The sequence below is a fragment of the Herpailurus yagouaroundi genome, unplaced genomic scaffold (assembly GCF_014898765.1).
Source record: "Herpailurus yagouaroundi ecotype Mexico unplaced genomic scaffold, PumYag 28, whole genome shotgun sequence".
NCBI classification, from domain to species: domain Eukaryota; kingdom Metazoa; phylum Chordata; class Mammalia; order Carnivora; family Felidae; genus Herpailurus; species Herpailurus yagouaroundi.
Window position 1 is genome coordinate 7465152 of NW_024412376.1, and position 15261 is coordinate 7480412.

Consider the following 15261-nt stretch of genomic DNA (forward strand, 5'->3'; position numbering starts at 1 on the left):
TTTGGCAGCAACAAAACAATGAGTTTCTATTCTTCTGAACTGCTTTTGCTCATGCCTTTAGTGGTATCAAACTTCAGGACATATGTTCCGACAACAAATTATAAATTCTTTTGTGAATGAAGTGAGATTTTTGTAAAGCTAGGGAAAGCTATTCCTTTGGTATGAAATCTCATGTTTATTATTAATTTCTCCATCTAATATCCATTCAGCACCTAATGTGTATGAACCGCTAGTCTAGGTGTTGAAAACAAAGCAGTGAATGGGGGCAATGAGTCTTTTAAAAAGATCTCACTTAAAACAAATTTACTTCAAATAAGATCTCTTTAGGAGGCCAGGAAACATTGTGAAGTGAGGACCTAGGTGGTGGCAACAGGGGGGCAATGAGTAGATGAAACCAAGACATGTTTTAGAGGTAGAAGTGACAGAACTTGCTGATGGATTGGATATAGATTGGAGGAAAGGAGAGGTGAGGATAAGGCCTTCCTCATTTGGCCTGAGCAACTGGGTACATGTGGGTGGAGTGAACTGAGTTGCAGTCCCATGCAAAAAGAAAGGACTGGGGCCAAGGGAATGGTAGAATCAGTAGTTTTCTCTTGGCCATATTAAAGTTCACATACTATCAGATATCCTGGTGTTGAAATTAATAGATGCATGGGACTCAAGACATACAGACGGGTTGAAGATACAAATTTTAAAGTTATCAAGATCTTTAAAGTTAGAGACCTGAATGAGGTTACTAAGGAAGGTAATACACATAGGGAATATGAAGCAGCTTAGGTTTGAGCGCTGGAACTTTCCTACACGAAGGAGGAGATAATGGGACCTATTCAGTATGCCTGGAAGGAGTGACCAGTGGAAAAGGCAGAAAGCCCAGGGAGTGAGGTGTCATAAAAGTGAAGAAGGGGTTTTCAGAAGACAATGATAATCTATGTAAAATGATGCTGAGAGATCTTATGAAATGAAACAGGAAGTTAGCCCCTCTACTGAATAACATGCGGGTCACTTGGGACCTTGAGAAGAATTGTTTCTAGGGTGTCATCTGGCAGGAAGGCCAACTGGAATGAGTTGAAGAAATGACTGGGAGTAAGGAAATAAGTCAAACAACTAGCAATTACTTTGACGGAAAAAATTATGAGGACTCTCAAAAAAATCTCAGCCACATGATGAAATAAATATCCCATATGTCATCTGGAAAGTGATAGAGACTTCTAGAGAAGCCTTAAAAAAAAAAAAAAAAAAAAAAAAGAACCGGTTTTAACAGACTGGAAAGTTTTGTTCTAAATAAATGGCAAGTACCTTAGATTTCTTAGAACCAGAGCTGATATGTGGCTAGTATGTACTTGTCTGGCGATACTGTTTGGTACAATACTTCCATGGTGGTTGGTAAACAGTCATTACCTTAAGTAACCCCATTCCCCTTCCACCATACCAAGTGACCCAGCCTTCTAGACCTATTCAAAATATAATAATGATGTAACCACTGGCAATGTCTGTGATCAAGGGCTCTGCTCCCTCTGTGTAGACAACATCCGGTATGATTTTTGGTGTCTGTAATCTACATTTTTTAGATAACATTACTGCTTAGATCCATGATTTCAAATGCCAGTAGCAATACTGAGTATTGATAGTTTTGTAGAGACAAGTCTGTTTCAGTGTATGTTACTTTCTGAATGTCTCTTAGTGGAGACTTTTACATCAAATCTCTAACTACACAGGCCCCGTTAGGAGTCAGAGTTTCTTCTTCTGCCCCAGATCAAGCCTCTGGTCCCTTCAGGAAACTCCAGGGCTTATTGGGCATGTGTTTTCTAGCTTTACAACTGAAGTGAAACTTATGGCAAGGCCAAGAAGCCAGGACAACAAAAATTCAAAATAATGGAACAGTTCTTGCTGTGGTAGAAGACAGCCAGATATAGGGTACCATGAACTTAGCCTCTTCCTAGCTGCAAAGGCACTAGTTTGCTCCTCCAATATCAATTCCATTCAAGTCATACTGGAGAGACCAATAGCCTGGAACACACAGCAATGTGAGAATTATACATGTACAGAGCTATAGATGCAAATAAACAACTTTATGGCATAAGCTGTATGTGCTCCCTTTACATAGTCAGTATTCAATCTGACTTGTGAAGTCACTAAGCCACTATCTGTGCTACAAAAGCCTTCTATAAGAAGGTCCATGTAGATGCCAAGAGTGTTTTTTTCTTTCCTAGTCTCTCAAACTGTCACTCCTCATAATGCCAGATAGTTTTGAAATTCACTGATAACTGAATTCACTGGCCTCCACCTACACCATCCCTGTGTCATACTTTCACCTGACCCCTCCATAGCACTGCTTTTGGCCGGAGTCTATCAGAGCTACTCATGAAAACAACTCATTTGCTTTTTAGCCAAAATAAACTATAACTCTTGCTTCTGTCATTACAGTTGATAGGTGTTCCTGAAGGGCCCTTTCACCGCAAAAACCAATACACCTTGCATAGGAACTATGCATTGAGGCATTGCTGGCTGCATAAGAGATAGAGGAGTTCTCCACAGACCACACCTTAAAACAGAGACACAAACATACAAATAAAAATCTATATGTTACATTCAGGAATGCAGCAGGTTGTTGAGACCAAATACTGGACATCCTGCATGGATGCAATTGACCTAAAAAGATGACTGTTACAAAGGTGCTATCAGGAGGTAGAAAGCTGAGCTTGGAATTATGTACTAATTGTGGTGTGTGTGTGTGTGTGTGTGTGTGTGTGTGTGTGTACGTGTGTGTGTTGGGAGAGAAGAGCGGTTGATAGGATTGAAGTGATTCCAGTCAGTGGTGCTTTCTAAATACTGGAAACGTTAGAAACAAATTCTTTCTCGAAGAAAGTTTCACAATTAGATCCAAATGATTCCACAGACTAAGATCAATAATAAGCTTGAATGAAATGTCAGCAAGACCAGAGAATTCAGGTGATGATGAAAGTCAGCAGAAACAAAAAAACAAAAATTAGATTTCTAAGGACTAAAACATTGACAAAACATTTTCAGGCATTGTATGTATAAAATGCTAACCTAAAATTAAAGGATACAACCACAAATATGCACATTAAAAAGGATACTATCAAAATTAAATGCACAGAATTGAAAAAGAATACAACTATAATGTGTAGAAATCAAATATTAATAGTTGGATTTTTAAAAGTCTGAGTAGAAGAATTAAATAGAGGTTATTAATAGGTGAAGAGACAATTAGTAAAGTGAAAAATACAGTCAAAGAACTACTCAGGGTACTGCATAGAATGAACAAAATGAAAGACACATTATAATATATAGAAGTCATGTCTTAGTGTAAGGGCCAGAAATAGATAATAACAGGGAAGAAGGGTAATATCTAAAGAAACAATGGCTATAAATTTCCTATTATAAACAAAAATCTCACTAGAACAATGCATTCTAGGCAAAATAAATAAAAAGCAATTCATATCTGGGGCTATAATAGGATAAACAAAGACAAATAAAAGGTCTTAAGAAAGACATCAAGAGCAGATATTTGGAATTACATCACACTCCTTAATAATAACAGTGTAAGCCAGAAGACGATGGAATAATAACTTCAAAGTATTTAGAGAAAATAACTTTCAACAAAGAATTTTATACCTAAGAAAGTTTTTTCCATAATGAAGATGAGATAGAGATATTTAAAGAGACATAAAAACTTTGAGAGCTTATCACCATACACTTGCTAAAAGAATTTCTTAAGGTATACATGTAGAACAAGAAAAATGATTATGGAAGAACATTTTGAAATGCAAGATGATGTGGTACGGATAACCTAGATAAAATAGATAAATTCCTAGAAGCATACAACTAAGACTAAATCAAAGAAATAGAAAATGCGAACAGACCTAAAACTGGGGGGGAGATTTAATTAGTAATCAAAAAAATTCCAACAAAGAACAGTGCAGGGCCAGATGGCTTCACTGATAAATTCTACCAGCAACAACGAAGAAACAAAAAACGAACAACGACTCCAAAAACCGCCCAGAAAACCCTAAAAACCAAAATGACAAAAACAAAACAAAACAAGCAAAACAACTCCACAACAACAACAACAGCAAAAACAAAAACAAAAATGAAAGGCAAAAGAAAGAAAAAAGAATTAGTGTCAATACTTCTCAATCTCTTCCAAAGAACTGAAGAGGACAGAACACTTCCAAACTTGTTTTTTGGGGCCAGTGTTACCTTGATACCAATGGCAGATTTAAAGACACTGCAAGAAAAGAAAACTTTAGACCAACATCTCCAGTGGACATAGATGAAAAAATCCTCCACGAAATACTAGCAAACCAAATTCAGCAGCACATTAAAAGCATCATACACCATGACTAAGTGGATTTATCTTGGGATGCAAGGATGGTTTAGCATACACGAATCGATTAATGTGATATACCACATTAACAGAATAAAAGATTAAAACCACATGATCCTTTCATTAGATGCAGAAAAAGCATTTGACAAAATTCAACATCCTTTCATGATAAAAACTGTCAAAACGAACAAGGAATAGAAGAAAATTACCTAACTGTAATGAAAGCTATATATGCAAGGTCCATAGCATACATCATACTCTATGGTGAAAAACTGAGAGTTTTCAGGAAAGCTCAGGAAAAGGCAAAGATGCTCATTCTCACTTTCTGTTCAACATAGTACTGGAAGTGCTAGCCAGAACAACTAGACAGGTAAAAGAAAGAAAAGACATCCAAATTAGAAATAAAGTTATCTTTGTTTGCAGATGAAATGATCTTACATGTAGAAAAGCCTGTTGGAACTAATAATAAAATCAGTAAAGTTGTGGGATACAAAATCAACATGTGAAGGTCAGTTGCATTTCTATACACTAACAATGAACAGTCTGAACAGGAAGTTAAGAAAACAAACTAATTAATGATAGCATCAGAAACAGTAAAATACCTCGGAATAAGTCTAACCTAAGAGATGAAAGATCTGTAGGCCGAAGGCTACAAAACAGTGGGAAAGGTTGAAATCTTTTCTTGAGATCAGGAAAAGACAAGAGAGCCTATTCTCACCACTCCTATTCAACATAGTACTGGAAGTCCTAGCTATATCAAATGGGCAAACCAAAGAAATAAAAGGCATCCAAATAAGAAAAAGAAGAAATAAAACTGACCCTGTATGTAGACAACATGACCTGATATATAAAAATCCCTAAAGACTCGACTAAAAAACTATTGGAGCTAATAAATGCAGTAAAATCGCAGGTTATAAAATCAACATGGAAAAAATCAGCTGCATTTCTTTACACCAACCATTTAACATCTGAAAGAGAAATGAAGAAAACAATCCCACTTACAATAGCCTCAAAAAATGGACTGAAAGAAATTGCAGAAGACATGAATAAATGAGAAGATATTCCATATTCATGAACAGAAATAATTAATACTGTTAAAATTTCCATGCCATCTAAAGGTCCTTATCCGAATTCCAATGGCATTTTTTACAGAAGTAGAAGAAACAATCCTAGCATTTGTATGGAACCATAAAAGGATGTAGATCAGGGGCGCCTGGGTGGCGCAGTCAGTTAAGCGTCCGACTTCAGCTCAGGTCACGATCTCGCGGTCTGTGAGTTCGAGCCCCGCGTCAGGCTCTGGGCTGATGGCTCGGAGCCTCGAGCCTGCTTCCGATTCTGTGTCTCTTTCTCTCTCTGCCCCTCCCCCCTTCATGCTCTGTCTCTCTCTGTCTCAAAAATAAATAAACGTTTAAAAAAAAAAAGGATGTAGATTAGTGCAGCCACTATGGAAAACAGTTTGGAGGTTCTCCAAAATAGATAAATTCTATTTAACCATAGAATACCATGTGATTCAGCAATCCCAATTCTGGATATATAGCCAAAGGAAATGAAATCACTATCTTATTAGTGATTAGGGATTAGTGGAGAGATATTTGCACTTCCCCTTGTTTGTTGCATCATTTTATGAGAGCCAAGACATGGAAACAACCTAAATGCCCATCGACAGATGAGTGGATAAGTAAAATGTGGTACACATATACAATGGAATCTTATTTGGTCATAAGAAAGAAGGAAATCCTGCCATTTGTAACAACATATATGAGGGCATTATGCTAAGTGAAATAAATTCAGCAAAGACAAATACTGGACGACCTCATATTATGCAGAAACTTAAAAAAAATCATAAAAACAAGGAGTTACTTGGTGGTTTCCAGGGGCTGTGGGATGGGGGAAACGGGTGATTGGGGTCACAGGGTACAAACTTCCAGAATAAGTCAGATCTGGGGATCTAATGTACACTATGGTGACTCTAGTTAAACATGGTGTAACATACAGGTGAAAGTTGCTGAGAGAGCATGAGAGAGTAAGTCTTAAATATTCCCACGCACAAAAAAGAAGGTAACTCTGTAAGGTGATGCATGTGTTAATTAACCTTATTATGGTAATCATGTTGCAATACATATGTACATCAATATATATATATATGTATATATATGCACACATATACTTTAAACTGTATATTTTATATATCAAATATATCTCAATAAAGTTGGGAAAGAAGTTATTCTTAAAATCTCTAAATATCTCCATTTATATGGAAGCTTATTTCACTATTTTTTTAGTTAAACTTTAATTCTGGACATGAAGAGGCTATTTACTAGGGTGACTATATTCTGGGAAAAAGGAAATACTCAGGCCTACCAAAAATGCCATTGTGGCCCATAGTGGAGGCTTACTATGATCAGGTAATGGATTCTTAACTTGAGCCCAACTCTCAACAGGCCTAGTTAGTAACTTGATTCAACCTGTGCTTTTCTCTCCCCACAGTTCCTTTTTACATGGTTGGAACAGACAAACTGAGAATAGGCAAGATCCACACATTGGCACTCTAGACCCATGGAGGTGAGTGTCATTAAGGCAGAAAGCACTAAGTGGAAACTTCTGGAAATTCCCCTCATTACCAAGATAGTAAACTAAGAATAATACCTCATCCCTTAGTGAACTGTAGAAACTAATACCACAATAAAAGACTGGAACAAGGTAGGGGTGGTGATATATGTTATATTCCCACTTAACCCAATGGGGGACTTTGTAGCCAATTTCATCAGTACCTCCTAACTCTCTACTAACTGATTTTCCAGGTCACTAATTTTACCTTCTTTCTTACCCAAACATCTGTTAAACCCATCTTTTACATACAATTTTGCTTCGTATACTTCTTAAATAATTTTTGACAGATCATCATTTTCTGGTAACTTTCTCCATCTTGTCACCCAATTTTTCTTGTGTGTTTGTGTGTGTAAACATTTTTATAGAAATTCAAATATTCTTTGTTTTCCAATAATATTCATTGACATAAAAAATATCATAATATAATAATAGTAAATGGTAGAAGTTAATATAAAAGATTATAGATGCAGTTTAATACCAATTTTGACATTATTTGGGGATTGTTTCTTATTAGCACATATACATGGCTGGCTTTTCTTTCCTTGTCTTTTTCCTTTCTCTGAATGACTTCAGACTCTTTTATTAAGCAGAAGAGTTTTTAGAAGTCTTACATGAAAAAATGAGCAAAGGCCAAGAGGTGAATGCAGGCGGGGCCTCTTTCCCCTCCACATATATTTTCACCACTGTGATAAACAATCAACCACAAGGCATTTCACATCAGAATCTTGCCTCATAAAGATGTTTACAACAAAAATGAGAATGCTTGAAGAACAGAAGAGTACTTGTTCTTCAAGAAACCATGTCCCTGGGCACTTCACAAATATGCTTACCAGAGACAGGTACAAGGGACTGAAACATCTAATGTGACCCCTGGAGAGTCACTTTTGTTTTAATATATTTCTGAGGGTGGGGATGATGAGTGCAAACAATGTACATAAAGCTAAAAACCAAAGGTTACTTGAAAAGCATTGCCATGTTCTACCAGCAACTGTGATTTCCTTGAAGATGGGCATGTGGTTTGGATTCACCTGCATCGGATTCTTTTCCAGGGTCTTGAGATGGCCTGCTTCATGTCCTGCCAGGCCAGTGTCCCCTCACTCTGTCAGCAGCATGCTGACCTGGTCATCTGTGAAATCTGGGTGTTGCTAACCAGTCGAGATACCCAGATGAAGCAGAGAAGGGTCAGTGAGCTTAATAACTTCTGCAGTGGCTATGATGGTGTCACCGTACTCACCTGTATCTTTACCAAACCCAGAAGCCACGTTCCCAAACAGGAAGTGGAACTGCCCAGCCTCCCTGACCACCCTCTTGGCACCCTCCCTACGCTCCCTGATGCTCCAGAATGTGATGCACTTCGGCATGATGGCCCACGGGGATCCCACTTGTCATCCTCCTCTTTTTACATGGCTTTTAATTTTTGGAAAAATCATTGAGATATTCTTCCACAGTGAGACAGATGATATTCGCAGTGTTTGAACCTAACAGACACTTCTTTACCACCAGTTCACTGAGATGTTGTTCTAAATCCAGGAAGACCTCCCGAAGCAGGCTCCTGCAGCCCTCCTTTGCAATGGTGTCTGAATTCCACCCATGTTTGGTTGGCTCAGAGATCTGCCCTCTCACACTTCATTCTTTGAAATACTTCCTTTTAAAACCAACTATAAATTCTTTAAAGCTCTGACAGTAGTTGTTTATGGCTCTCATAAACTGAACATAGTGTAGGCACTGCTGACTTCTCAGCCGTTCTCGATACAACTGAACTTCATCTTTGGATTTACTTAAAAATGAATCCATTTGCTAAAGGCACAGACTAGTTTGTGTAACAAACTTTTATTTTCAAGTCTTTACTTATCTGAGCGGCAACTTCAAGAATCTGTTCAAACATCTGGAAGCACCTGGTGGTACCCACTTTGGTTAGCTTCAGGATCAGTCTCTTTTATGTAGTCTTCTTGTCTGTTTCTAGTGCTTTTTGCAGCCAGGTAATAATGTCTGAAGTGAGAGTTGACATGTACCTGTGGAGCAGCTCAGAGACCACGTTTGGAGAAAGTAAAGGTTCCAGGGCATTGACATCTACTTCGGGGCCAGCTCCATATTCTCCATCACCTCTGTGCTCATGTAGGTATTTGAGACCCACGTCAACAAGGCTCTTGCTCTCATTTGCTTCTAGGTCTTCTGACTTGAGCTCCTGCATCCATGTTCTCAGGGTCTGGTTGTACATGTTCAGATGGCTTCCGAAAATCTCACCCTGGGGAGGGAAACACTCAACCATTAGGTTTGTGGCAATGATGGGTCATCCAGGACATACTTCCTTATGATTTCCAGATGGCAGATGAACCACGTCTTTTTGGACTCCCTGGGGTCTTCCTGTGTGTCCTCAATTCTAGCAGTCAAGTTTCCATCCAAGTTTCCAATTTCTCCTTGCAATTCTTGGGCCTCTAGGGAGATATAAAGCTAGTTTGCCTTTTTTGGTCAGATACACATTGGTCAATTTTTCTTCCTTTTGATAATCCCGACGACTGAGACCAGCAAGTGGGGTCACAGGAGATGATGACCAGCAAATTCTGCAGCACCATCAACATCTGCCTGACCAGCTCATCTGAGAGCCCCTGCATGCTCCCAAAGTAGCCATGGGTGAAGGTCATGTTGTGCAGGTTCCCACAATCTGGGGGCCTGAGATGTTCTTGAGGGTCTCTGAATACTTCATGTCCTTGAGTGGCACTGAGGCTCTGTTTCCAGTCTTTGCTGACATTGGCAAAGGACTTCTGGATGTGTTTGACATCGTTCCATGCCTTGTGGAGCTGGTTCAGGCCTGTACAGTACCCCATCCAACCACAAATAGATAGTGTCCTTCCATCTGGCCTCTGTGGAGGCCTTTTTCTGGGCCTCTTTTCTGCTATCGTGCTCCACTTTGTCCAGCTGGTTCTGGGCACTGAAGCATCCCAGCATCCCTTTGGACTGCTTCAATAGCTTCCTGATCTGTCTCATTGGTGGTTATAAACCAGGTGAAATCCCTGTACCTGTCACACTAGAGTTACCCATCCTCACTGCCCCCAGCGAGGAAGAAGCATCACCCATTTTCTTGGACCCCATGTAGGTGTCACCCAATTTCTTGGACATATTAATCACAGTTACTTTAAAGTATGTCTTCTCCATTCTATCTAGATCATCTGTATTTTGTCTCCATTACCTGTTCCTTTTCTTTGGGTTTTTGGTCATTTGAGTCTCTGTATTGTCATTCATGGTAATAATTTAGATTATTATTTATTTCTTGAAGGTAGAAAAGGAATAAAAGAGACTATCAGTGTTGCCATATCTCAGCCACTAGAAGGAAGCAAGGCTCGGGAGCCTATCTGGAGGCTAATTTGGGTTGCTAGAAAAAAGCATAAATTAAGGCAGAGATAAGACTGACTCTAATCATTTTTATAGAGTGCTAGATACTGTGTAGAAACTCTGAATAATACTAACTTCCAGAAGAGAGGGTTTATTTAGTTTTTACTTACAGGTAGTTACAATAGGGATTGATCACCTTGATGTAATCAGGGAAGGAGAGGCACTGAAGCTGACTTCAGGCTTTATGAGAACTATTCTATTTCTAGTTTGAAGTAATCCTAAAGTAGGACCTTTTAAGAACGTCAGCTGAAAGCAAAGGTTGTTTTTCTAGCCCATCCTCTTGCCAGGCCTTGAATGCCAATTTTCCCCTCCCCAGCAGAATTCTCAATTTCTCTGAAAAAATAATCTGGAAATTTTTTTTTTCAGTAGATCAGTATACTGATCAGTATATGCTCTCCAATTTTCTTTAATTATCTGGATTGCTGAGTGATTCCCGCCGAGTAAAAAAAGAAGGAGGTCCATAATCAAGCTTTGAGTAATGCTAATACCTAATTGTGTTGTATAAAAGGCAAGCTGGAGGTACCGTGAGAATGCATATTCAAAAAAGCAAAAGGAAAATTAGAAGATTGTCTTATCACGAAAGTCAAGGGAAGACAGTTTCAGGATGGAGGGAGAAAAGTGTGATTAACTGTTCTAATTCTCTATGTTGAGTGACTTACGTGTAATTAGTGATCTTGAAAGAGTATTTTTAGTAAATAATGGAGATGACAGCTAGGTTGGGGTGGCTTAAGTAGGGAAACAGAGGTGTGGAAATAAAGTAGCGAATGTAGACAGCTAGTTAAAAAAGACTGCCTGTGACAAGAGGACAAGAAAAAGGATGTATCAGGGGAAAGATGGGGCTGAATAATAAATTGAAGATAAGAATGGCCTTTCTTTACTGCCTTCTTCTCAGTACCATTAGCCAGCCTTTCCCTGCTTTCCTGAAAGATGAAATGCTGCTAAGATATTTTCTTGAAGGCAAGAAAGAGTGGAAGATGGACAGCATTTCCATACCTCAGAAAGAAAGAAACAAGGCTCGCTGGGCTATCTGGAGGCTGATTTAGGTTGCTACAGAAAAGAGTAAATTAAGGCAGAGAACAGGCTGGCTTCAACCATTCACCTGACCTGAGGAGTCACTGCTTTGTCTGAAGTTGCCCTCTCTCCTGCCTTTACAGGAAACAGTCAGGAGACAGCCACACAAAAGCTGCTTTTTTTCCCTTTCAAAAACAAGAGGAGGGCTGGGACATTTCCCCCTAGCTGCAGGGATCTGTTAATTGGCTCCCCAGTAAAATTACAGAAGCAGCCGGCCTGATAATGATTGTAAATGACAGAGACGATCAGGTTTACCTTGTGACGTCCCCAGGGGACTTGTAGTTAGTTTAGTCTGAACTTAACCATCAGCTGCTCAGGTAGCTTTCTTCTCAGCACGCAGTGGCTAGACTCATCCTGTATTCTTTCAAACCTAATTAGCATTAGGGGCCTTTTCTCCCTCTCCCTCCCATCCCTGGAAGCCTCCTTCTTCTTACTGTCCCCCCTCCTCCTCCTCACTTTCCATGTCTCCCTAAGCATGCCAGTGGAGAAACTGAGGATTACTTACAGAGGTTGGGCTCTTTTGTCTCTTGGCCTGCAAGAAACAACTCATGGCTTTGAGCTGTAGGCTACTGTCCCTCCAGGAAACTATGCACCAACTTCACTGAACTCCAACCTCCATTGACTCCTTTACAGTTTGAAGGTACTCAGCTTGAGGATTTTATAGTTCATTGTAGGTGTTTGGAATGTACTGTGGGTCTTAAATAGAAGCTAATATGCCAAAGAGCTAAATGTTGAAGGAGGCAGCTTTCATTAAAACCAAACCTCCAATCTTCTTATTTTCCAGAAATATGTGGATGTGGGTATAGTTACATATGTCTGCATATGTATGTTTGTATGTGAATTGTATGTATGTGAATATGAGGATATTTAATATATATTAGATATACTATTATGTACACATATAAAATACATGTAATCTATGTGTGTGTATATATATATATATATATATGTATATGTGTGTATGTGTGGGTATGTAACATATATTACAGACATATATTACATAGTACATATACATATATATTAATCCAAACTGTAATGTATGGATCACTTATGGATCTTATTAAAATGCAGACTCTGATCCAGGAGGTCTGGGACAGAGCCTACTTTCGGGTAATGTAGGTGTTGCTGGTTTGGGGACCACATTTTGGAGAGCAAATCTTAGAGAGATCTTTGCATATTCTCCTCCAGCGTCATCTTAAACCTAACTGCCCTACTCCTCAGTTCTGTGCAAATGTCGCTCCGGTATTTCTTTAAGGCTAACAGTCCACTTGATAGAGGGCATTTTTTGCTGTTTCTCAAGATGAAATTAGCAGACTATGAACTGGTGTTCTGCTTTCCTGTTCCAGACAAGTCCACTGGGAAGTGCCAAAGATGATGTGAAATCTCTTTAGATTTTTATTAGTTTACTATTATTTGTTTAATTTGCTAAATTGAGCAAGTTACGTCATGAATTTTTAGGTAATTTTTATCTATTACACTATGTGTATTTATCTATACACATGTGTATAAGGTTATAAATTCACTTTTGCTATTTTTTTTCTCAGCATTTTGATGTTACTGGTCTATAACCTTTTTTTTTTCCCCTTCAATTTCTCAAGGGAAATCCCTTTATAGGGAATCTGCTTTTCTGTCTAAGTATGGCTATGTCTATATGTAGACTCATTTTACATATAGACTTCTTGCTCATGACTTACTGGACTTCTGATATCTCAGGATTCTTGTGTTTTATCAATTCTAAAAATTTTGTGACTTTTTTTTTTTTTTTTTTTTGCATCTTCCCCATTATCTCCCTGTCTGGAAATTGAGTTCTTTATATATTAGCCTTTCTCATTCTCTCCTCCATGTTCCCTAACTTCTCTTTCATATTTTCCATTTGTTATATCTTTATTTTACATTTTATGCAAATGATTCAGATTTATCTATATGTAACATTGCTTAAGTCACATACTGAATTTTAATGTAATCAACATGTCTAGAAGTTCTGATTCTTTTTCAACCCTGCCTGCTCATTTTTTTCCCACAGTATCCTTTTCTTTCATCATGATTTATAATTATATCTTTTTAACCTTTTTCATCATTTTAAGTGTATGGTCTTTTTCAGATTGTTCTAATATCCAAAGTCTGGGGTCATGCTAACTCTCTTGTTTGATTTGTCTGCTGATTCTGATTTATGAGGATAATTTCTCATTTCATTTCTAATTTTTTATTGTGGGCATATTGTCAGTTTTTAGAAAGTTTTGAATTCATGACCACCTCCCCCCCTCCCCCCCACCAAACACCAATGGGGTTTTAAAATTCTTTCCTGCAAAGCATTATTCATTTCTTTCTACCAGTTATCTCAAGAAGTTGCTTGCCTGGAATCAGATTCTTTTTCCCATTCCTTTCTCAGTTTTAAATTCCTGCCACATGGCATATAAACGGGGATACTACATTTACATATAATGTGAGCTTGGGGCTTCCATTTCTCATGATAGGTGTTTTTCACACCAACATCCCTAAGCAGAGATAAATTTTCTTGTTCCTTTCTTGGGTCAGTATGAGGAGCCTGTTGATTGCCTCTTACACGGATAAGCTGAGCTTTCCCTGGTGATGGTTACCTTAGGTCTCAGTTCTCGTCTGTATTTCCTGGCTCCACGTGGCATTACAGTCACAGCCATTGACGAAATAGTCCTATGGATGAGTCTTCTATCTCTCACAGACACTCTTTCTGACTATGACCTCCTTCTTGCTTCTGGCTGGAAGTTTCTACTTCTTAAAAAAACTTTTTTAATGTTGGTTTATTTTTGAGAGAAGGAGCGTGGGCGGGGGGGGGGGGTGCGGTACAGAGAGAGAGGGAAACACAGAATCTGAAGCATTCTCCAGGTTCTGAGCTGTCAGCACAGAGCCCAACACTGGGCTCAAACTCACAAGCCATCACTGGGATAGAATTCACAAGCCGTGAGATCATGACCTGAGCTGAAGCCGGCCACTTAACTGACTGAGCCACCCAGGTGCCCCGCTTTTACTTCCTTTAAAAACTGCTATATGTTTAAAAATTCTTGTGTTGTAATTTACCTAGCATTTCTGAGAATTTGTAGCAGGAAGAAAATCCACTTGAATTCAGTTAGTCATACTGTTTAAACCATAAGTGCCCAGAGTGATCTTTCAAAATATAAATGATGACACGTCATTTTTACAGTGTTTTAAAATTGTTAAAGAGCTTCTCATTGATAGAATAACATGTTAGAATAAGATGTAATCTGTTTTTCATGGTCTAAGAATCTTTCTTAATCAGGTCCCACCCATTCTTCCAGTATCATCTCATGTAACTCTTCCTGTGGCTTGCTTTCTTTTCTTGTACATGCCAAGTTCTCTCTCCTAAAACAGTGTTTCCACAGGATTCTTCCCACCTTTCAGTGGTCCTGGATCATCACATTCTCGATCACATCAATATGCTTAGTTCCTTCCCAGTCTTTGACACAACACATAGTTATCTTGCCCATTTACTTATTTATTTTCTGCCTCTAAATAGAGTGTATGCTCCATGGGGAAAGCAACTTTGTCTTGCTCTATCCTTAGCATCTAGCACAGTACCTGATACACAGTAGACAGTGAATGGATATATGTGTTCAATGAAAGAGTATGGAAGTAATGTTCAGCATGCTCTAGTTTAACTTTCTGCTTTTATAAAAAAAATAAAATGAGCTGGGAAAGTAGCTGAGAAAGTTTAAGAACTTGTCCAAGATCATAAGTGTTTAATTAGATACCTGTAACAAGTACTCCTGTCTCCTGACTCCCCTGCCCTATTTTCTTTCTGGTCACCACTCCAGTGGTTATAGAAGGCCCATATCAGGGATTTAGAA

At 38.6% G+C, this 15261-nt stretch overlaps 1 pseudogene; it reads right to left on the reverse strand.

The window, feature by feature from the left end:
* LOC121039977 (exocyst complex component 3-like) overlaps positions 1-9783 on the reverse strand; it is a 48132-nt pseudogene extending 38349 nt beyond the window's left edge.
* Positions 9784-15261: the final 5478 nt, after the last annotated feature.